We start from the raw sequence: 24,631 nt of genomic DNA, 5'->3' as shown, positions 1-24,631 counted from the left end.
GTACTAAGTACAAAACTGGCAGTTTCATAAACTACTTATGGAAGAAATGCTTTTTATCCCACACCAAAGTTAGACAAAAATGCTCATTCTTGTTCTCTGGGGGGGACTTTGAAACTCAAATTACTGAAAAGTACACAGTAAAAGTACTTCAAATTATTTGTGCAAGTAGTCTAAGAAGTACTAAGTACAAAACTGGCAGTTTCATAAACTACTTATGGAAGAAATGCTTTTTATCCCACACCAAAGTTAGACAAAAATGCTCATTCTTGTTCTCTGGGGGGGGCTTTGAAACTCAAATTACTGAAAAAGTACACAGTAAAAGTACTTCATATTATGTTTGCAAGTACTCTAAGAAGTACTAAGTACAAAACTGGCAGTTTCATAAACTACTTATGGAAGAAATGCTTTTTATCCCACACCAAAGTTAGACAAAAATGCTCATTCTTGTTCTCTGGGGGGGACTTTGAAACTCAAATTACTGAAAAGTACACAGTAAAAGTACTTCATATTATGTTTGCAAGTACTCTAAGAAGTACTAAGTACAAAACTGGCAGTTTCATAAACTACTTATGTATGTATGTACTTATGTATTCGAAAATGTATTCGAAAGTCACTTCAGTCAATTACAACAGCTTCCCAGGGTTGTTTTAATGCATTACCGTAAACCTGTAACTAATCGCGCACTCAAAATACAGGGGCGGCTGGTTTGACCACGCAAAAGTGAAAGACGGCTGGCTTGACCGCAGTCTAATTAGTTATGAACCTCTGACTTTTTATCGTCATTTAAAATACATATTGCTGTGTCTGTGAGGTTTACACCAGGGATTGATGCAGACATCCCTTGTGTTTTAAAACGACACCACCTCTGGAAATTCCCTTTATGTGATTCTCCGAAAGAGTTGATTACTAACTACATATTGCAGTTATAACTTTAACATGAAGACCTAAATGAGGTAAAGATGGAACTAACAAACTGAGATAAACAAAGCTAGTTGTGATTTACTGTAGTCGCTGAGTGCTTTTGGCCTTTGTCTTTTACTTTACACGGACAATTTGGTAGCCTAAGCAGGATGTGGTTTTTCCATGTAAGCTGATAATGAAACAGACAGGCCACTTGTATGGGAGGAACCTGTATTTAAGGAAAGTATGTAGAGGAGAGTGGCAGTACTGGCTTTGAAGCTAAGTGTTTTTATTTTGTGTAATGTAATGTTATTCTTCTCTGGGTTTCTAAATACAGATGTCAAAGTTGACATAAACATACATGCAAACCTAGTTTTTAAGTAATGCAAACAATTAGCCAGGGGCAGTACAGGTAGTCTAGTTGTAAATAGTTACATACATGACATTCATGTTTAGCCGGCTAGTTTTAGAGGGAGTCACACGGTCATATGAAACATGCCCATCTTAATAACTTATTCATGAAAAAAGAAAAGAAATGTAAACTTTGTTGTTTATTTACCTGTGCATTGTTTCTGCTTTTTTGATTTGACAGACTAAGGAGAGGTATATAGTGTTTAACAAGGACAAGATGCTCTGCCTGGACCATTGGAAGATTTGACATCTCCCGCTAGTCTTGGTCCAGTTTCCCATCGTCCCATTGTTCACGCTGCCTACATCTCTTTGGGGGTAACCTGCCGACAAACAGTGAGTACTAACATGTTGCTTTGAAATTTGATTTGGTATTTTGTTGAAGCAAGTGAAGTGGCCATTTGCTTCAGGCCTCCATGTGCCGGGTGTGTTTCATGTTTAAAGCAGTTCAAATTTATGTTGAATGATATGGATACTTTAGGTGCCGTATCTTTTTGTATAAAATAGTGCAGCATTGAGGTGCTTAAGACTCAGATATATCCCCAAGGAGTTGTCGGACACCAAAACGGAGATGAAAGGAAAGTGAATATTTGATTTCTATTCATCAGCTGGTCACAGACATGATTCTAAATAAATGCTAAAGCTACTGTGATTCTGTAGGACGTGCAAATAAGAATGTGTTTGCTTTCAACTTTGGATTATCAACATAATTCTAATAATAAATCATAATAATATTAATTATATGAACACCACAATATGTCAGTGGTGTATTTATAGATTGTTTTTGAACTGGATTGGGTTTCTATCACACACACAGTGCTATGGTGTGTAAATACTCTCAGGCCCCCAGCCAAGTTCTAGTAACTACAGCGTGTATTATATATTTATCAAGTAGTTCTAGTGAAATGGAATCGAGAGGATGTTTAGTTTCTGTACTGTGAAATTACCCAAGGAAATAGAATACTTTTGCAGTGTACAGTTACAAGAGCTGTTTAAATCAAATACTTTGCATTTAATTGGACATCTAAAAAGTGGACTGGCTTAGAATTGAGTGTGATTCGCAGCTATAGAAGACTCTTGCTCCTCACCTCTCCAAAGTTGCAAATTAATTGATGTATGGATGGCATGATATTATTGGTTTAAATTGCTTGTTACTAGTTTACGTAAGAACACGTAATAATTTGTGTTACGTGAAGAATAGATGATTGTAATTTGATATAAAAAAATAATATTTCTTTGTATTTCCTTTGATATATATTGTTAAATAGGTGAAGTGTTTCATTTTGACGTTGGCTAGTATGAATGTCTTACTTGTATTTACCTTCATCAAATAGAGAATGTGCAATAAGAGGCAGTGGGAACAATCTCAGTGAGAACACACACAAGGTTCTCCCTAATAGCAGGTATCGAGAATGATTTAAGAGTGATAGAGTATCTTAAATAAGAACAAAAGATTCCTACAATGGTTGCTTCACTATACCTTTGCTAACATGGCCTGAGTGTTGGGGAAGGTCAGAATGGTGGCATTACACATTTATGATGATCATTTATTTATTTTGTCAAGTAAACCCAATCAGAATGCCTGGGAGCTTGCCAGATAGCAAACAGGGATAATTAGCATCACTGGGAGAGGTGGCATCTCCTTGTACTCTGGCCTCTGCTTGCTTTTATCTGCAGAAGAGGCGAGGTGGTGGAGAGCTAAATATTGATGGAGCTGTCCATACTCAGAGAAACTCAAACATACTGTCCAGCTTTGTTAGGGCTGTGCTGGACTCTCTTCTAACAGACATTAAGGATGACAAAATCTAATTATGTTTACATCTTTTTTGTCTATTGCCATATTGCCAAATGCTTAACCTGTAATTAAATGTAGTTTTCCCAAACAAAATATGTTTGTTTATCTTGCGTTGCTTTCAGACTTGTAGTTTGGTTCCCTTGGTTCTGATGAAAGAAAATAAAAGTTTTTCTTCACACTGACTTGAGGCAAGACTCTGAAACATAACGTCACATGAACTGAATTGCAATCCAAGCTGTTCAATTAATTATATTAGATACTTTTGACTTGTGCCTATACATCTTCAGTACTGTCAGGGCACACAGGGGAAAATCAAAATGAAGCTTGTTCTCTTGACTGACAGGAAGTTGTGCTGCGGATCACTGCGCCTTGGTTTTGAGTTTTTCTAGAGACTCCAACTCTTTCTTTCAGAAATGATGATGGACAGGCTGAAAGAGAAACGTGGTCTGTTTGGCCATCTTATTGGGTTATGCTATGTAAATTATGAATTTTAAGGCGTCTATTTTCTAGATTGTGGAAATGTTTCCTTTATCAACACAAACAATTGTATAACCCTATATCAACAAAGAGTCAGAATAAGCCCTTAACTTGGATGGGAATCCATTTCTGCTCTGTCGGCCTTTTTAACATGTGCTAATTAGTTTTCAAGGTCTGACTTTTTATCCTCATTTTAAATATATATTATGCTGTGTCTGTGAGGTTTACACCAGGGATTGATGCAGACATCCCTTGTGTTTTAAAACTCACCACCTCTGGAAAGGCCCTTTCTGTGATTCCCGAAAGAGTTGCGTACTAACTAAATCCGTTTTTTTATAGGATGTAGCGATAATAAAAAAATACTTGGGATGTAGAATTATCTGTCCAAATAACCCACCCCCAGGACACAGCTTCTACAATGTCGTATATATACACTTAGCATTTGTCAAAGTACACAGTTTCTATGAAACATGTATTTTCCTTGGACTAATTAAAATATGCAACATTTATTAGTAACCAATCCATACGGAAAAGCATTGTTTTATATAACACTTCTGGTTGAAAGTTTCTCGTCTGTTTGACCAACCAAGGATGTTTTTAACTGATATTTTCTCCATTACACATGTAACCTTTCAAACATTGGTAGCAGGGAAGTTATTTGAGGTAACTTATTTTTAGTAACCTCCAGAAAAAAGCGGGAAAAAATCCTTGATTATGCGGGCTAAAATCCTTGATTATGCGATTAAACATGCAGGGTTTTTATGTGATTTTATGCGGTGAAATTGCGGGAAGTTGCGAAATATGCGGAAAGTTGCGAAAAAGAATATATTTTCTTTTAAATATTGGGCTGTCTTATTTATTCTCTCTCACTGTAACGACGAGACGCCGTTACTGCTATTTATTAAATGGCATTAATTATATAAGTGTTCACCCCTCATCTTGTCTGTTGTTTCCGGTCGTCTCTGTGTTCCCTGGTGCCCTGTGTTTGCTCCTCCCCTCACCTGTGTCTAATTGCTCCCCCTCACCTGTGTCTTGTTAGTCTGTGTATTTAAGTGCTGTTTCTTGTTAGAGTGGTAGTGTGTGTAGGCCTGTCACGATAATTAATTTTGTTGGACGATACATTTTTCTGGAAATTATTGCGATAAACGATAATATTGTCGGCACCGTTTTAAGACATAATGATAATATATAATAATAATTCAAGTACATCCTTTCAAACATAACTTTTTATTGAACATTCAACATTGCAAATGAAATGTGAAATAATATTAAAATATATAAATTATATATAATAAATAAAACAAATTAATTAAATTATAATAAATTAATTAAATCACACAACCAAAACAATAAATTAAATAGTCAGGCTGGAAAACAGAGCTCTCTCTCTCATATATATATATATATATATATATATATATAAATAAATAAATAAATACATAAATAAATATGAGCACACATTATCTCACAAGCAAAAAAAACCTCCTTAAAACAACAGTCAAGTGTACAGTCCACTGTCAAAGACCCAGATGCCTCAACAGGCCATATCCAAATCTGTTTTTCTAAGTTTTCGAGCAAGGAACACCAACATGTTTGCATTGTCGGGCGGGGCCTCTCCATCTCCAGCTGCCGTGTTTGCTCCCAGCTGGAAAAACGGAATGGGGTGGTTGTGTTTTAGGTGGTTTAAAATGCGTGGTATTGCCTGCTTTTGTCGCTACCTTTTTTAAACCAATGCGACACACCGCCCGGCCCGGTCCGTAGGTTCGCCTCGTTGATTTGGTTTGAATCCAAATACTGCCACACCGGAGAATCGAGATGTGTAGTTAGGTTTTGTAACCAATTCCATTTCACTTTAAATTCCCCGCGAGTAAGTCACACGTTGTCTCCCGCTTGTCGCTATATTATTAATTTGGCTGCTACGCTGCTGCACGTGCACGCGGAGTGTCCTGACCTGGCTGTGTGTCAGCCCCGCCCTCACAGCGCGCCTGGCAGCCACAGCGCTCCAGGCTAAAATGCCGGTCACATCTTTATGTAAACGGCAATTTATCGAGCTCAGAAAAGTTATCGAGTCCATTTTTATTTATCGTACGATAAGTCAATTTATCGATTATCGCGACAGGCCTAAGTGTGTGTGAGATCTTTTTGGCTGCGGGATGTTTTCACGGAGAACAGCAGGATTGAGGCTGTGAACTTTGTGCACATTATTTTAATAAATGCCCACGTCGGGTTACATTTTTGGACGTTCTGCCTCCTTGCTTGGTCCGGCCGCTCAACGGTCAGTCTCACACTCACACACAACCTGCCACTAACGTTAAACCCCTTTCCTATTCACTTAAACACATTCAATGTTTATTTATTGTAAAAGCAATTGGGCTATTTTAATCTCTCTCTCTCTCTCTCTCTCTCTCTCTCTCTCTCTCTCTCTCTCTCTCACTCACACTTCTCCGCCTCATTCTGTTTTCATTTACTCGTTCGTTATCTGACCAGCTTCAATCTTGTAGGCTACTCACTTCGTTTCTTGTAGGCCTCGAAAGGGTTTTGGAGGTTGATGCCTCGGTGAACGTGAGTTGTTTGGCTTTCTTGTCCGCAGCAGCAGAAAGCATTTTCGAATGTTTGAATGAATCAAAGTGGGTCGTCACCATCGATTTTCTCTTATGCTCCAATACACAGTTGCACGGGGTGCAGAATAGTTTCCCCCCACTTTCGTGAAAGACATCGGGGTACTGCTTTGCCCGGTCTTTAGCAGAAATGTTCGTCGGTAAATGAGATGGATCTTGGTGTTTTTCTCTCTCGTGTGAGTTCCACACGTTCACTCTACGGTGTTGTTTACCTTCTGTGATGCGCGAGTTAACTTTTTTTTCCTCAACTTTGTGTGGAAAAATGCGGGGATTATGCGGCCTTTTGATAAATATGCGGCCTTTTAAAAATCTGCGCCATTTTGCTGATTATGCGGTAAATTCTACGATCGCAGAATCGCGTTTTTCTGGAGGGTCTAATTAAAGACGACCTATCATGCGAAATGCACTTTTTGATGTCTTTTATACATAAATATGTGTCCCCGGTGCGTCGGGGAACTCACGCAGCGTCAGAAAATAAAACCCTTTCTCTTTTCCTCCGTACCGACATCTTTTAAAAACGGGGGTACAACGAGCGGATACAGATTTGCTGCCGACATGACGACAAATCGGCGGCAGACCCACAGAGAATTGCTATCAGAAACAATGCCTGACGTGTTTTGGACGTAATCTCGTCTTTGTTTACATTAGCAAGCCTCGCTAACACTCAGAGCTAACCTGTACTGGAGAGCACGTGTGTTTGAAAAGCAGGAAATGAAAAAAGGGTTAGGGTCACCTTGTGGTAAACCCGCAAGAGAAAAAAATGTTGACCTCCATACTGTTTCAGAAATAATCCTTGATTTAGAACAGGATGGCGTTTTATACCAGCAGAATTTTACTTTATCTCCGGTAGAATTCTGATCAGGCATCAGCTGCGGACCCAAAATCCGCGTTTTTCTAACAGGGCTGCAAAAGAGGGGTATGAGCAGTATGAGGCATAGCTACAATGGGTGATCTGTTTGGTATTTTAAGCAAAAAACTTCACAGACATGTTTTGTATAGGTATGGCCCTACAATATATTTTTCCGATACAACATAATAGGTCCACTTTAAGTTTAAACACAATTGGTGTTATGTTCTTGTGCTGGTGGGTAGGCTTGCCGCAGTAGATTGTGTTACCAGTGTTGTATTGTGTTCATATTATGTTACGAGCCAAACGTGGTTCTGCTGTTCTGATTTTTTTTCAATGGATGGTTTCTTCTTTCATACAGCACATCTACATACATACATACATCTTCTTTTTGTAAATTAGGGTCACATGTAAAGTACAACAGACGATGGAGCAGTGTATGCTACTTTGATTTAGAACTTGACCTCTTTCACTGTGTGTTTCAGTTCATGTAATTAAATGTAACCATTTGGTTGTCAAACACTGTCTCATTCAGCATTTGCTTATACTCAGCCCCACTCTCTCTTGTCACTTCAGCTTTGAAAAACAATATAGTGATGGCCAAAACCAAACATGGTAATTGCATAAATGCTAACATCAAGGCTTCTAAACCGTAGTCCACAAACAAATAATTCAAGTCACACAGTATTTCGTTTTTAGTGAGTTGCAGTAGAGTATTTGAGATAACTGAATTGTATTCTCGGCTCTCATATTGTGCCGAGGCCTGATGTGTATAATCAACAGTACCCATTATGTTACAAATCTATATCTTTTCATACACTCATGAATGGTAATCATAATGCCTATTAGACCCTCAAGGCATATGTAAAGGCACCCAGAGCAGTAATATTGATTAGATTGTCTCCTGAGGACTAGAGGTCAATTTGAATTGCTGAAGACTATTTGCCTCTATTTGGATTATTACTGCAAGCAACTGAACAGACCAAAACAAAAAAGGATAGCAGATGAAAGTGTTTTTGTCCTCCAAACAATATTTGATCATTGTCCAACACGGAACAACTGGCGAGAGTGAAATTCAGTCCTTCATTCTTGTTTCTGGGGAATGGCATTGTCCTGTTTTTGTGCCTTAATTCAGCTCAAGACATTCTGTATATATTGTGTATACCTTGGGGTGTGCTGAATAATTAATGGTGCCCTAATGACAAGCGTAGTCCTAGTTATAAGAATGACCTTAAAAACATTGATCTTTTTTTATGTTGCATATCACTTTGAACTATAAATCTATTTACATTTGACCCTGGTGGAATGATCTAGAGCCAGCGTTTCAGTTGACAATCCAATCTGGTGACACAGTTAATCCTCTTTCGTTTCTTTTATTTATAGCTGCAATAATCAATATTAGGGCTGCACGATATTGGAAAAAACTGACATTGCGATATTTTTCTTCCCCTGCGATATATATTGCGAGATGAAAAAATACAGGAATTGAAGAAAAGACAGTTTTTTTTTGGTATTTTATTTAACAACATTTAACCGGATGAAGGATTTTAATCATGGACTTCTGGATCTTAAAGGGGACCTATCATGCAAAATGCAATTGTGATGTCTTTTTATACATAAATATGTGTCCCCGGTGCGATATAGCATAATAGGTCCACTTTAAGTTATCAGAGCAACAAGCTGAGCTAGCTGTGATCTGATCAAGAATGATTGCACCCCTGACATGAGAGCCGTGCAAGTTTTCTTTTTGTAGCAAGCAGCAAAATAATTGTAACATGAAGTGTTTGAGTTCATTTGCCTACTTAATATCGCACGTCCTGCGATGTGAATATCGCGCATGCGCATAATGCGATTATCGTCACGACACGATATATCGTGCAGCCCTAATCAATATTTTCTTTTATAGAATTATTGCAAATAATAGGGGGCTTGCTCTTAGTGCCAAAACAACTCTGCACATCAACGGTATATCTAACATGTTTTACTCCTTTGGTTTATTGCAGGGGTCGGCAACCCCTGTTACGGGTGCCACCATTGGCACGCGGCACCGTAACCAGTGGCACACTAGGAATAAGTGGAATAAGGGTGCAAAATATTTAAATTGTATTTACGGATCCTGAACGAGACCGCCGCCAGAGCGCGTCTCCCCGTTACCTGCAGAAGGAAGCCATGCACGCAACGCAGCCCTTCTCTCTTTAACTCCAGGTGACTTTCTGCCGCTTTCCTCCGTGGTGCAGTGCTGATCGTTTCACCACAGAGGAAAGCACTTCACTAATTGCAGTACCCATAAGGAGCTGTACAAATGCCGCTGTTTTTGCGTGGCTGTGTCTTTAGTTGGAAGCCCAGTGGCGATCGGCCCATCTTTAATCGAAATAATACACAGGGGCGGACTGGCCATGTGTGTGTTCTGGAGAATCACAGAACGGACGATCGTCCTTGTTATTATGCCGTTTAAACCAATTATTTAAATTTGTTTGTTGAATTCGGCATCATGTAAGTTGCGCTGACAGGTCCACACACTGTTTCCCCGCAACGAGGCTCCCCCCGCCCTCCTGTTGATAGTTCACGATCGTCGGCACGCTGATAACATTTTTTTTTTTGAATGGCACTTCATATCAAAAAGGTGGCCGACCCCTGGTTTATTGTTTTGTTTTTAAAGCCTGCACATATACTCTATGGTACAGTGTTACACTTCTCAGTTACCCTGTTTCTACCAGTACGCTGACATATTGGTGTCAAAAAGCTCTGAAACCACCTGCTCGGCGTCACCATCATGCAAAATCTACCAATAGATTAATGCCAGTCAGAGCATTAATGGTCCATAGCTCAATGATCATGGTTCACCCTTGAAGTTGGTCGAGGCCAAAGCAGAGGTAATTTTGCTATTGGTTGGTTTTCGTATATCGAGGCTGGTGTGATCCAGATCCGAGATGGTCTTTAATTTGAAAATTTTATTTTTATTTAACCTTTATTTAACCAGATAAAAAGCATTGAGATAAAATCTCATTTACAATGCTGACCTGGTCAAGAAGGCAGCAACGTTACACATAACACATAACACAAACATATAAAATACAGAGAACATAACTAAGAAAACAAAAGACGAAAAAAAGCAGTTACTACATTGTGCACATTAGGACAGTAAGAAAGGCACTACTTATTACTGCAAGAGCAGCTGGTGGTAAGGACTTCTGACAACTTCAATTTAAAACAGGCTATAGAAACAAGTGCCGTCAGTTTGAGGCGTGATTGAAGGTCATTCCAAGACCAAGGACCATAATAAAAGAGACTCCTTTTTCCAGCCTCAGTCCGCACAGCAGGAACCTGGAACCGTATCAAGGCACTGGATCTGAGGTTGTAAAAGTCACAAACTGGAGCAAATCTGGCACATATGTAGAGTGGAAGATTTCCTAAAATGGCTTTATACATTAATAAAAACCAATGCTGCATCCTACGCATAGTGAGTGAGGACCATCCAGTTAGGCTATACAGTGTGCAATGATGAGTCCTATAGGGTGCATTTGATATATAACGCAGTGCAGCATGGTAGAGTGGGTCAAGTTTGGCCAAGACAGTGGGACAGGCAAATCTATAAATGGTGTCACCGTAGTCCAGCTGGGACAGGAATAAGCCAGAGACCAACCTTTTACGGGATGAAGTTGAAAAACAACATTTAAGTCTGTAAAGGAAGCCAAGACTGAATTTCAATTTCTTTGTTAGAACTTCGATATGGTGTTTGAAGTTCAGATTACTGTCCAACCAAAAGCCAAGATATTTGTAGATATCAACAAACTCCACAGAGACGCCATCAAGGGTGTCAATGGAGAGGCAAGAGGACGCTGACTTGGGACCAAAAAGCATTGCTTTGGTTTTCTTACTGTTCAAAAGCAGTTTGGAATCAAGAAGTGCATGCTGCAGCGTGATAAAATCAGATTTTAAATTGGAAACGGCCATGTCCAGAGAAGGAGCACATGAATATACAATAGTGTCATCAGCATACATATGATAGGTAGAAAATTGCATCTGATTACAAATATTGTTTACATATAATAAAAAGAGCAAAGGCCCCAAAATAGAGCCCTGTGGAACGCCCTTCTCCAAGGTGACAGGGTCAGAGACAGTGCTACCCAACCTGACGCATTGAGTACGGTCGGTTAGATAACTCTGAAACCAACAAATGGCATTATGACCGAAACGAGACACCAACATAACATTAGACATAATGTGGTGATCTACAGTATCAAATGCTTTGGCTAGGTCAATAAACAATGCAACACAAACAGATTTGTTATCCAAAGCAGCCTTGATATCATCTAAGACTTTCAGACTGGCAGTCACAGTACTGTGCTCTGATCTGAATCCAGATTGCATAGGGTTAAGGATGTTGTGTGAATTTAAAAAAAGTTTTAGCTGAGTAGAAACTAGGGACTCAAGAATCTTTGATAACATAGAAAGATTTGAGATAGGACGATAATTATTTAACTCAGTGGGATCACCAGCTTTCAATAATTCCTTATTCTGTTACTATTTTTAATGTTAAGTAACACATACTGAAAAATATCACTCGTCACCGGCTTGAGCTTCAATAATCAGGATACATGTATATATTATCCTTGCAAGAATGGAAGTTGTCATCACATACATAGCATTTGGTACAACTAGTTCCCAGATCTCTCAGATGCTTATATACGAGAGGGTGTATCACAGTCACAAGATGCAGGAACACCGGTTCAAGGCAGTATACTATGTTTAGTTTAGATTAGATATGTTTGTCATGTCTATCTCCGTAGAGGCTGAATCATCATGTTAATCACATAGCTATCATATTCCTAAAACACTCCTGATACTCTTCTAGGTCATCATACATCCTGTCATGTACACACACAGTTGGGTCTTTGTTATCATGTGCTACTCTGATATCGGAAGAGTACATTCAGTATTTTCCCAAGAAGAATATGATGACTGATTCAATAGAGCAGGGAAATAGATTTTTATGAAGCTATTGTCTTACTTACAATTTCTGTGAAAGGTTAGGAGGAAGCTACAGGCACATGTCTATTGCTTTGCCTGGCTCTAAGTGAAGTTGACAGCATTTGAACAGTGACGGGCTACGCTGTGACGGAAGGAACATTTCTGGAGGCACCCTGCAAGGCTTTTTGGTTTGTGAGTTCCTTTCATCAAGGGATCCTACATGGGGGCAATAAGAGTCACTTTTATTCTTCTTCTTTACGTGCTGCTAACGGCACCACATCAACACATTCACTTAAACCGCACAACCAGCCTTCGTGACTAGGCTTTGAGTGACATGTGAGAACTGGAAGGAAGTGTATATTGATATTATAAAACATATTTCATCCTGAAAGTCTACAGTGTATTGATTTTTCGAAAGTTGTACTACATAAAAGTTACATAAGGCGTGTTAAAAGAAATATGAAAGCTTGCAGATGAGGAGGTACTCTTAAGTTTGTGCACTTCTATTCATCCTTGGATCAGTGATTTTTCACAAGATTATACAAAGTCAATACTTCAAAATGACTTCAAATTCATTAAATGCTAAATATATACAGTTTGGGAAAAGCATGTGGAGGATTGTCAAGGTTTTTAAAGGTTTACTTAACAAAAGTAATGGATACGAGATGTCAGTTTCGCAGTTTATAAGCCCCCGATGTCCCGCGAGGGCTGCCTTAGCCTCTGGCCATTCTCCCCTTACCTTAGGCATCATCTGGAAAAAGAAACCTGATGCTCCTAGTCATTCTGCATCCCTGCATCTGTCTGAAAATAATTGGTCAGGAACCTTCTCTGCAAAATGGGGCCATGAAAGAGTAATAGCTTGCAGCAAAAACACACATGTCTGATAAATCACATTTGAAACTGAAAGGTATAGAGCTACACTTTGCAAACTACAAACCTTATACCTAGTTCAACAAAAGTTTCCGTTACTTTATCAACACTACTGAGAGAGGGCCAATATAGTTGCACACACGCTTTGCAGTGTGGCCTCATAGTGGGCAGTTTAAGTTGAGTTGTTTAATGAGTAAATCAGTTGCAGGCTAGGTTACAGTGTTTAACTGTGGAATATATATAATTGCGTAAGTAAAGATAGCATCCAATGTTACATTTTCTCCGCAGTTCCTCTGAGGCTTGTGTGAAAGTAGTTGGTGAATCAGTTGATCTACTGTGGCACTTTTCCTACTTTCCACTGGGTGACTTGACCTTTGATGGCTCATGAAGTTATTGTGCATTTGATGTACGAAAAACTGTGTTCTGCAAAGAGACTAGTAACTCAAAGGAGCAGAAAAGAGCAAAAATAGTTTCCGTTTCCATTTGAATTATAAGTTACAAAGAGTCTGACTGGAAGGAAAAACTGAGTTAATGGTACTTTAACATTTGCATATTTCTGTCAATGTGCCCTTTTCTTTTTCCACTATTACAAAGCATGACTGGAGGAGCCTGGTTCAAAACATGGCCCAAATATCTGCTTCTCCCACATGGAAACCCGACTGTATTGGCCAGCATTGCTGTGAACAACAACAACAACACATAGTCGGTCATATCCTCATATGGATGTGAACATATGCCCAAAAGAGACATTGTTTTCCTCCACATTTCAAATGAAAATATGTATTAAATATATATTTATTTACTCGCAACCCAGTTTTGGAGGGAAACTAAAACAGTGAGTAGATTGGGCCTGAATGTGCACTGTGTAGCCAACCTCTAATAACGTGGCATATCTACATTTGCCATTCTTTTTGGCCATGTCTAATCCGACAGAAGAAAGGCTCCTGTGCTCGAGTACTGGAGGGAAAACAATACCATTGGGCTTTGCTCTACCTGTAAGCTCACAGATGAGACAGAAACAGAGAAAATTAAGGGGGAAAAAATCATTATTCCCAGAATGAGATGTCTTGAGTTTGATCAGAGTGTGAATCAAAGCCCATCTCTTAGACTACTTAAACATTCACTTTTAAAATTCCAACCTGATTGTACTTTTATGGAAATGTCTTGCCATCAGTGGCTGCATTCTCTCCTGTCTCCAGGTCCTCTTGCATCCCCGCAGATATCTGACTCTGCCCTTCATTAGAATTCTCTTGGTAAGAAAGCAGCAAAAATGAGCAGAAGATGTAAATTCAGTCGAAAAGAAAAGGTTTAGATCTTTTCCCTTTTTTGTCCAGGGAATAGACAAAAAAAGAAATCATGGATAGACCACATCATCGAGTCAAACCTGACACCGGGGCAGAAGACTAAAGAATTTCATTAACAATATATCAGTATGCATCACAATCACCGCCATAATAGAACTTATATAGTGTGAGTGTGTGTGTCATATTTCTTTACTCGAGGCATCTGTTTAACAATTAGGGGTGCAACAACTAATCGACTTAATCAATTAAAATCGATTACCAAATTAGTGTTTAGCATATAAGGACGGTAACACGAGCAATTTGTCTAAACATTTAGCAAAATGATTAGAGGTAATTGAGTTATTTATTTTGTAAAAGTTTCAGCTATTCTGTTTACAATTCTGTCATCACATTATTTAATGCGATTTGTTAAAATATTGTTGTTTCTTTTGATGGGGAATATTATTTATTTAATTAAATAAAAAGCAATGTAAATTTTGTTTAGTTAATTTAATAATATATGTATTTTTGAATCAAGTATTCATCTTTATTTTCTTCATTGTTAGTTTCCACATGCCTAAACAACCTCAAGCTAAATCTAAAAGTTGATGGCTAAATAAGAGCGTTTGAGAAATGTTGCAAGGCATAATAGTCTGAATAGTCGATTAATTGATTATTGACTATTGATAATGATTATTAGACAATTCATTGCCACCATCGCAATATTTTGTAATCTCCAAATCAATTATGAATTCATGCTGAAAGAATATATATCTGTTGACATATTCAATAGTATCATTTTTGACACCTCCAATTTGAAAGCAAAGAGGCTGAGGCACGGCATCTTTGAATTCATTGCTTTTAAAATATTTTTTCGGGCTTTGACCTTCATTAGTGTTAATGTGTTGTGATGCGCGAGTCAACACGTTCCATGGTCTCTTGAGAAATCTGACGTACAAATGCGTCTGTCGATTGAATGTTTCTCAAAATCCTGTTGTTATGCTGCTGTCAAATCCTTGTCTCAGTACTTTACGATACCAGTCACCTCTGTGGGAACATAACTGCCTTTTTTGATTTATATTTGATTGTTGTATGTCTTTTAAAAAATGAAACTAGAGTCTCTTCAATAAAGCTGATGATGGTGATTAGTGTCGGTGATGCAGAAAGGAAATGGGAAGAGAGAGAGAGAGAGTATGCAGCAAAGGGTCGCTCGTTGGATTCAAACCTGGCGCTACGATGAAGGCCTCAGTGACACCAGCTGGGATAAAAGGGCACACCCGGAGCAGTTTAATGCTTTAAGGCTTTTTCTAATCGAGCGTGCTCAACATTTTCAAGACATCTTGCTTTGTGCGTGACACTAATCTGATATGTTTTATATTGAATGATTTTTTCAGTATTTCTTGAATGGCCTTAGTTTGAAGGAACCAGTTCATTTCAAGCTTGTTCAGCTACAGCACAACTGTGCATTCATGTTTGTTTTGACAGTGCTTACAGCGCAGTGCACAATCAATACATTTTTGACAGATCATTTGTACAATTATTTGAAATCTTAACAAAACTTTCAATATCTTTTGAGCCCATGTCAGTTTCTGTGTAGGTGACTGCATGGAGAAAGACAAGACATACAGTATCCGCTGTGGACGTCGTGTCATTTAAATGGTGACATCAATATTTTTATATCTGCAGGACTAAACTGATGCTGCTTTCCTTAAAGGGGACCTATCATGCAAAATGCACTTTTGTACGTCTTTTATACATGGTGGGTCAGGGAACTCACCAAGTGTCAGAAAACACAACCCTCTCTCTTTCCTCCATACCCAAATCTCTAAAAACGGGGCTGCAACGGAGCTGAATATTATTTGAATTTTTCTGATGTCAGAAAAGGGGTGCTCCGCCTATATGGGCAACTCTCCACCTATCAGGGGAATGAGAGACCGCTCGAAAGCGCTGGAGACGCTGTAGTACATATGCCAGGACTGTAAGTGGCGCTGTAGTCGGCCACAAAAGCAGCGAAGAAGACTTCCCACAGAATCAGCCCTTGTAAAAACAGGGCTGGAAAAGAGCGAAATGAGGCATGGCTAAAATCCATGATCTGTTTGGTATTTTGAAAAAAACTTCACAGACATGTTTTATATGGGTATGGCCCTACAATATGTTATTCAAATATAGCATGATAGGTCTACTTTAAAGTACAATGCTTTGTATACGGTCGTTGACATGTGGTGACATCTGCAACTTGGCAAGTGAATGAGTTATGTGGAGCAGTTTTCTTCAAAGGGGGCTTTATCTTCAAAAAATGCCATATTTTGTACTTTTCCTTGGTATTATTCCATCCTTTCAGTACGTGCTGTTTTCCGTTATCGGACTCTGGAGCCACAAAAACATTAAGATCTGGTCCTTCAGATCCTGCTTCAAACAGTACAGAGGACTCGTTCAGGGGATTTTTTTGAACGGCAGTTTCAAATATAATGTGTTTGATTTAGGATTCAGTTTTTTATCACCATACATTTAAAAAAAAGAAAGCCAGATGTCAGAAGAACAATTAATTAGGAGCAGAGATATTACCAGATTGTATGGGTATGACTTTATTATAATGATATTGTTTTTCATTTCCTAAATGCTACTTCTCTCCTAATTGTATGATTATCATCAAATACGTTTGTTTGGCTACTTTTAATGTACACTTTCCATCTCTTTTGGAAAATTGCTCAAACTAAGTACATCGAGTGTGCTTGAGAATCAATCAATAATTAGCTTTAACAGTTATATTTTTGCCACAGATTTGTTGTTATGATTATCTCTGTTTTACCAGATGGAAAGCAAAGAGACATTTTATTAATCTATGCTTTAAATATGTTAGCCAACTTTGAGTTGTGGCCACACAGGAGCGTCATCGAGTCTAAAGGGAGAAAGAGTCACATCTTTGCAGCGGTGATGAGATTGTTAGAAATTAACAAACCTTTCAAGTGAAAAGTTCTTTGAATGGTTGCCTGCTATGATGGACGCAGAAGAAATGCGGGGCTGTAGTACTTCCTCAGCGACCAGGGAAATGGCATCAAGGCCGAGCCGAGTCACATGGCAGCCAACCAGCGCTCCTCATTATTAAGGAGCCACGCACCGGCGCCCACATGCTAATCAGTCTCCCAGAGACCTCAGCGCCGTGTGCTTAGTACAGATTTACAGCTCTTCTCAGCCCTTCACTTTTATTAAAGATGATCTTTCACACAGAAGGAAAAGGATGTTCTCCAGACAAATGTTAAAATGCAATGCAAAGTTTCAGGCATGAAAGGCGAGAACTGTAGGATTATTCCACAGCTATTCCAGAGAGGATGATAAAGGAGGAAAGAATGTGGAACAAAAACATCAAAGGGCCATAGAAGAAGTAAAAAGGGAGGAAAGCTGTGAAATATTTAATACGAGGTACCAACAGGTGGTCAAGAGTGCAGTGCAAGGCTATGGTTTCATTACCATGAATAAAACATGGCGCTTGTACTTCTGAAATGCAGTCATTTGTTTTCTCCTAATTGAAAAAGAAGCAATGCATTGCTGTAACCAAACAAAGTCCACTCAAAATGAGATTGTTCCTCGACGTGTTTCAATGACAATTAGTCTGTAAGAATTTAAACAGAAACCTTATTCTTATTAAATCATTAAGAAAAGTGTGGCTGCTTTGAGCTTGTCTTGCAAAAGGAATACTTAACAATGTGATTTAATTCCAACAAATGTTTTTGCTTTGGCTGCTTTGTTCATGGCTGCAAAAAACGTGGTGCTATAATGTATATTACCAAGCATTGTTGTTAACCAAAACAACTATTTTTCTACGGTGTCCAGCAAATACCTGTAAAAGAATTGGAATAGAACATTTATTTTATTTAAGCTGTTTTCAGTGATTATTATATGCTCATTTTTTATCTGCATTATTCCAAATTCCCCACACTTTCTAGACAATACCATATTGATGTATAGATACAACCCTGAAGAATAATTTAATAGCAACTGTTAATTGCTTATTAAAAAATATTGAATACATTTTTTTATTTGTTATGTGCAATCATGACACTTTAAGAGACTTTCACCAAGTATGTACTATGGTGAACCAATCAGTGACTGCACCGTCTAACAGGCGCTGAGAAAGAGTTTAGCAGCTTTCATTAGAGCTGCATTTAATTTAAAACGTTTTATATTCATTAAATGTTACTATAAACGACTAGATTAATAATACAAATATTTTTGATAAATTCTGATTCCAACTTTCAAGAGTTAAAATGTCACCTTTCAGCAGTCAGAACAAATATTGAATTTGTATTTACGTCTGAAAGTTTACAACCAGCTTATGTTTCAACCTTTGACTTGACAAATTATTAAATCCATTATTCCTAATAATATATTATTTTTTCATATTTATTATTATTACTACACATTAGAAGAAGGGCCTGCATAGTATTTTACAGTGGTTCCTAGCTGTCTACTTCAGGTTAATCATTGAGTGTGTTAATTAAATGTTTTACATGTGCATGTTGGTGTAAATGCACACTTTTAAGGAACACCTTTCCGCACCATCCCAGATGTAACATAGGGAAAGCATAACTCCTGGGTGTACAGTACTTTACATCTTCTTAATATAGAACTGGATTTCCCTAACCAGGTTTCTTTCCTGGCCTCTCAAGACGTTTTGTTAGTGGTTAAGTCCTACAGACAGGCTATACAGTATTTTATACTGTAAAGTCAGACTCTCTTTAACATTTAATCTGCATGAAACTAACAGTAAATTATAGACGACAAGTAACAGCGGCTCATCAGTGATCTTTTAAGACAAGCCTTTTAAGTTATTTCGGTCTTTTACAAGGGCAGATCTCCACAGATGAACCCTGTATCTCCAAGATTATTAATACAACCCTTAGGGAGAACAAACTGCAAGTCTAGCAACTACTTTATTAATCTCTCCTTAAATTAAGGAGCCGTGGTGGGCATCCTTTTCCTGTGGTTTCTCTTCTGCAGGTTTTACACACAGTCGAAGCCGGCACAGGTTCATAAACCCAAATGTCCCGAGGCGGTTATTAGACACACTAACGATAATGCAATTAAGACCCTCGCCTAGCTAAAAACAACTGAGTATGCAAAAAAGTAAACTGTGCGGCAGTGTTTTTATTTGCCTTAATTCATAGACGGGTCTGCCTTACAGGTAAGTTTGAATTTCATTTGGCTCTGCACTCTCTTAACAAACGAGATGAAGAAAGGGGTTAATTAAAAGATATTTACAAATTATACTATTCAAACTGATTTAGTTTCTGCAAATTAACCTCAAGATACAAAGGGAACCAAAATGGAAATTTCTGCGCATTAAAATAAATGAGTGTTGTTTTATGAGTCTTTAGCATCACTGATCTTTTATTAAAGTTATTCACTAGCCTTTTGCAGGATTGGAATGAACAGTGCTTACTGAAGATCACACGACAGAGTGTTTCCAAATTATGTATGAATTCATGTCGGCATGCAGGATTCATGGGGAAAAAATGCCACTGGGAAAAACTGGAAGAGGTCACCTTATATCTCTTAAGGGTTTCAGTTTGAACATGTGAGCAGGACATCACAGTGAATTAGCCATGGTTCTCATTTGTCTACCAAATGAACAGCACAGTGAAACACCCTCTGTGATCAGAATCTAAATAATTAGCTTTTAATTATGTTGTTTTCTAATGTTTTTTTTAAATCATTCCCCAAATTAAATATCTGGTCCACATAATGAAGCCTTATTTATTGGTATTTTTTTTTTACCGTATTTATTTTAAATTAGATTAAAACAATGTAGTTAAAGTAAAAAAATCAGCACCTCAGCACAATTCTGAGACAAAGCTTTATTTGATACATATTTTACTTCTTAAAGATATTTCATTCACACACAAATGTAAATCACATCACAAATAAACAAAGGAATGTATAGGCCTGTTGCTTTTGATAACCGAATAAATAACATTGTTTAAATATCTTTAAAAAAAATCTTTTTACTTTGTGACTTTTTCATTTAAAACATCTTCCCCACATGCATTCTGTTTCCAAATTTAAATTCAAATGAAAAGAGATGTTAATGCTTAATCATGTCTGCCATCAAACACAAGTGTATTATTCTGATATGTTGATATTCAATGTAAGTCTTAAAATGGCTCACAATGACCACAGATTCTGATCGAGATGCAATTGTATCCACACGTGCCACCATTTTTAACAAACAATTCTGCATTTTCCCAGTGAGCATCCACAGAGCGGCACAATTATGAAGCCGCCACAGCAGATAGCAGCCTTATTTTAATTCTTTTATATTTCACTTATTATTATTCATTTCAACAGTGAATATACATATCATGATTTGATAATGCGACCATAAAGAACGATTTTCCTTCCCAACCATAAAGCAAACCATTTGTTCACGAGCTCCATTTTTGGTTCCTTTGACTCTGTCATACACAATTTATTATTTATCCCAGTCTTCTGTATTACAAATGGTCTCAGGATTAGGACAAATCAGGGCTTTCCAAACTATCAGGAGGGAAATGGATTCCTGAACAATATGTGTCAACGGAGAAATTGGCAAAGGAGTGACAGTGGCCCTGGAGAGAGGCCAAACAATGCCTGAACGTCGCAGGAGGAAATCACGCTGTTCCACTCGAGACAAACACAATTTCATATTAATGAATAATTGAGAAAGTTGAGAACTGGGTTGGGATAAATGTGTGTGAGCGTTACATGTATCTGTGTCATTGTAATACTCCGATTGTTTCCAGAAGCGCAGCCGTATAGAGCCGAGTTTCTTCAGTGGGATTATAGTGGATTGATCATATAGGGTCAGGGCAGGATGTGTTTTGATACATTACTCCTCAAGAATTTCAGCTTTAATTTTCACTCTCACTTTTAAAAGATAGCTTGAAAATAAATCCGTCTAAACTACAAATTAAATGTATTTACCCCTATAACTTGTATTCATTAATTCAAACCTTTATCAAAGCTTCAAGAATCGCATTAGAGTCAAATTAGCCTATATTCTCCTCCGTGTGTTTATCAGCGTGAACCCGCCATGCCTGTGCTTGTTAACCTGTGCCTCGGTAACAAGGTCGGGGCTCGTTTGTTACATGAGAGGAGGAGGAGGAGGAGGAGAAGGAGGGGGTGGTGGACTTACAGCACGGTGCCTCGACTGGAGACGAGGACGCTCCTTGCTGCACCCCCCCATCACATGCTAATGATCCGAGCTCTGCACATAATTAAAGGCATGGTACCTCTCTCCTGTGAAACGCAAGGGGGGACTCTTGTACGTCTCCCAACATCGCTGGAGGAGCTTTGGAAAACTTCTGAACTTCTATGGTCCATTATGTATAATTTCAAAACACATCCCAAGTAGGAGGAAAAGAAACTTTTCATTTTTAATGACAAAATCATGAATTATTCCATGTATTGTACACACTCACTCTTTCAAAGGTAGCTGGTCCATGAAAGGTCAAACTGATTCAAGAGGGAAGTCTTTTTGCCCGTTAAGTAGGACTTACCGCGGCAAACGACACCTGTTGAGCGCTGTGGGAATCAGCAGAAGCTAAATGATGTTAATATTAAAGAGTTTTCTTTTAGTGTTAACATTCTTTCTTTTTCTGTTTTACTTAGTTAGTTTTCTCCACCATATTATTTCTAAAACTCTATTCGGATAAGAACAAAAACATTAACAAAGAACCCATCGAAATGTTCACCAGGAATGATTCAAACACTACACGGTCATTTAAAACAAAAGTATTTTTGATATGCAACTATCCTATAAACAATAACATGTCTTTGGGATGAATGAAATAATGATATGAACTCCAAGTTTCTTTTGAGAAAGCATACAACGTGTTCTTGGATCTTTTTGAAGAGCAGATCTGCGGATGTTTCCGGCTCTCCTGCTTCTCATGTCATTGGGAGATATTGTTGTGATACTCTGTTGTCTGGATTCTGAGCATTTCCGCCATGTTTCTCATTTTAATTACAATATTACTAGTTGTTGCATATCCTGGGACTGAGCTGTGAGCTTGTGGCTTGTGAGACGCTAGCGTTTATAAACCAATAATGATTATCTTTTATACATGATTCATTAGTATGTCCTAAGGAAGCACTTCTTTTTTATTCCTAACAGGCTGTCTTAACTGCTCAGCGTGTGACTGCACTGTGAATTAAAAGTCGGAAAAACTCTAGCACCCTTCTTTCTGTTTTTAAGAAAAGGAGAGTACGCCTTGCACTTTTAATTGTTATCCATTATGTATGACAAATCGTGTTTGTTATTCACCATTAATGAACTTCACAAATGAAAAGCAATGCACTCCTGATTGCTGGGACAATTCCATCTTCTGTGCATCTGCAACCCACGGTGTAGTTTTCACATTTAGCCAATAGGTGTCCCTACAAACCATGTAAACACTGCTCTGCTGAGCCGGCCTGCAGCGTGGCACCGTGGTAACTGCAAACACAACAATCATCACCATCTCTTTCACTGTTTCAGGACCAGAGGCCACAGTGACTCAAATCCTGCTCATTAGAAAGTACTTTAACTTCTCATATACGTTCCTTCACTCTCTGTTGTATTTGTTCAACAGAAAAAAAGACTATTTAAATACTTTTTTAGGACTTCTGTATAGACCTCTCCAGATAGATCATGAATACTCATTTTGAAATATTGAAAAGATCTGTTGAATAGATAAATATGTTGCAAGATATGAATACGACACATGTTTGCTATCGTTATATGTATATATAAGTTAAGTTATAGGAGTATTTGTATATAAGTAATTTTCACCAAAACAAACAAATGTGATATCGACTCATAACTCGAGCGACAAACTTCACAGGCAGACTTTGGCAGAGGTCACACACTCTACTATACTACTCAAAGTGATTTTCCAATACATTCACAATAAAACAACTCCTGATAGTGTCATTGATGACAGCGGAGATTAGATTACAAACCTAAGCGTGCTACAAATCTCATATGTCTGTAATAATACCCGATTTAACCGTCAGTTAACAGTCCCCAGAGCTAGCGCCTCCATCAGGCTCTCCTCATTACAATTTACTGTTCCCAGTAACTAGAATGAGTGGCAGAGCAATACTGAAGTGGACATTTTTATGTCAACAGCTCCGTGCTCTTGCTGATGTTCTGGCTGATAATTGCTTCTTGCCTCCAAAGTCAGCAATAACCCGGCAATAACGGAAACCTGAAATCCCTCTATGCGCTGTCTCCTTTGTTCTTTGATAGCTTTTAAGTGTCTTGAGTCTGTTTTTGTCTCTGCGCTGGTACATTTGGGCTGTAATGGTATTCATGATGTCTTATTGTCTGATACAGTGACTGTGGAGTGGCTCTGTCTTGTTGGAGTGTTAGGTGGTGTTAGGGTTATGTCTCGTTCATCTTGTCACCGATTGGTATATATTACGGCCTTTATACAGTAGCATGTGTTTATTTTACATTTTGAGGATTAAACCGTGAATACTGGAGTCATTTTGTCTTAATTCAATTGAATTCAGTTGCCTTTTTTTAAAACATTTTTTGTATACTGTTTTTTTACATTATTTCTCATATAACCAACCTACTCAATCAAGTAACGGCAAAGTAAAGGATCTGTTCAAACACAAACTGCGTCCACGTTAGAGGCAGCTCTGGTGTACTCCAACATGTAAATAAGATCTTCACACTCCCACAGGCAACCGAGGCACATAAATAAACATTCACAAATTAGATAACAAGGTGGCCACAACAAGGCCTTTGTAGGTCTTTGATAGCGAACCACTATACTACAGAGGATTGTAATAGGTTGTCCTTTTTTGCCTGGTGTTGATATACCATCTGGCCCATGTACCAACCACATCCCTTTAGGCCTGCAAATAATGACTTTCCATATCCTTGCATCTAACCTGTGCATGGCTCATTTTGCTTTAGGGGAATATGTGACACTTAACATCCCTCCCCTTCGCTTTCCTCGTCTTTACTACACCTCTACAGTTGATGTTTTTGACTATGGAGAGAGGCAGGCCTTCGCTCGCAGGATAAAAGGAAGGGGTAGCGCCCCTCAATCACTCTGCCCTCCAGGAGGCGAGAGGAACGAGGGATGAGAGGGATGGGGGGGCCTAGCAGGGTGCAAAGATGTAAGACAGATTGATATACGGATTTAGATACAGCTTTGGCTGCTGTAGAAACTGTTGACTTTTCCCTCTACCTCTTCTCTAACCTCTTTTGTTGCCTTTAGTGACAAAAGGCATGCAAATATTGGCGCAGGACCATTGAAAGCCCTGGTGAAAGCATATTTAAAATGTCAGGGCACTGCCTGGAAAAATGAAACAGCTGGAGAGTGCATCTTGTTGCCGGTATTGTGGCCACAGGTAGCATTCTGTCCCCCTGCCAAACTGGGCAATTGTTGTGTTGGTACTAAAGAAGGACCAGAGAAGAGCTAACTAA

General features: G+C 38.4%; 1 long non-coding RNA gene across 1 annotated transcript in view; it reads left to right on the top strand.

Annotated features, from left to right (window-relative positions):
• LOC307018261 overlaps nt 1–24,631 on the top strand; it is a 57,863-nt gene that overhangs the window by 7,497 nt on the left and 25,735 nt on the right. Inside the window, exon 2 of the long non-coding RNA XR_013802392.1 lies at nt 1,493–1,644. This is a non-coding gene — a long non-coding RNA (uncharacterized lncRNA). The remainder of the gene's footprint in view (nt 1–1,492; nt 1,645–24,631) is intronic.

This window comes from Notothenia rossii (assembly GCF_949606895.1).
Source record: "Notothenia rossii genome assembly, chromosome: 1".
Lineage (NCBI taxonomy): Eukaryota > Metazoa > Chordata > Actinopteri > Perciformes > Nototheniidae > Notothenia > Notothenia rossii.
Note: the sequence above shows the minus strand (reverse complement) of the source record. Positions and strands in the feature narration are given on the sequence as shown.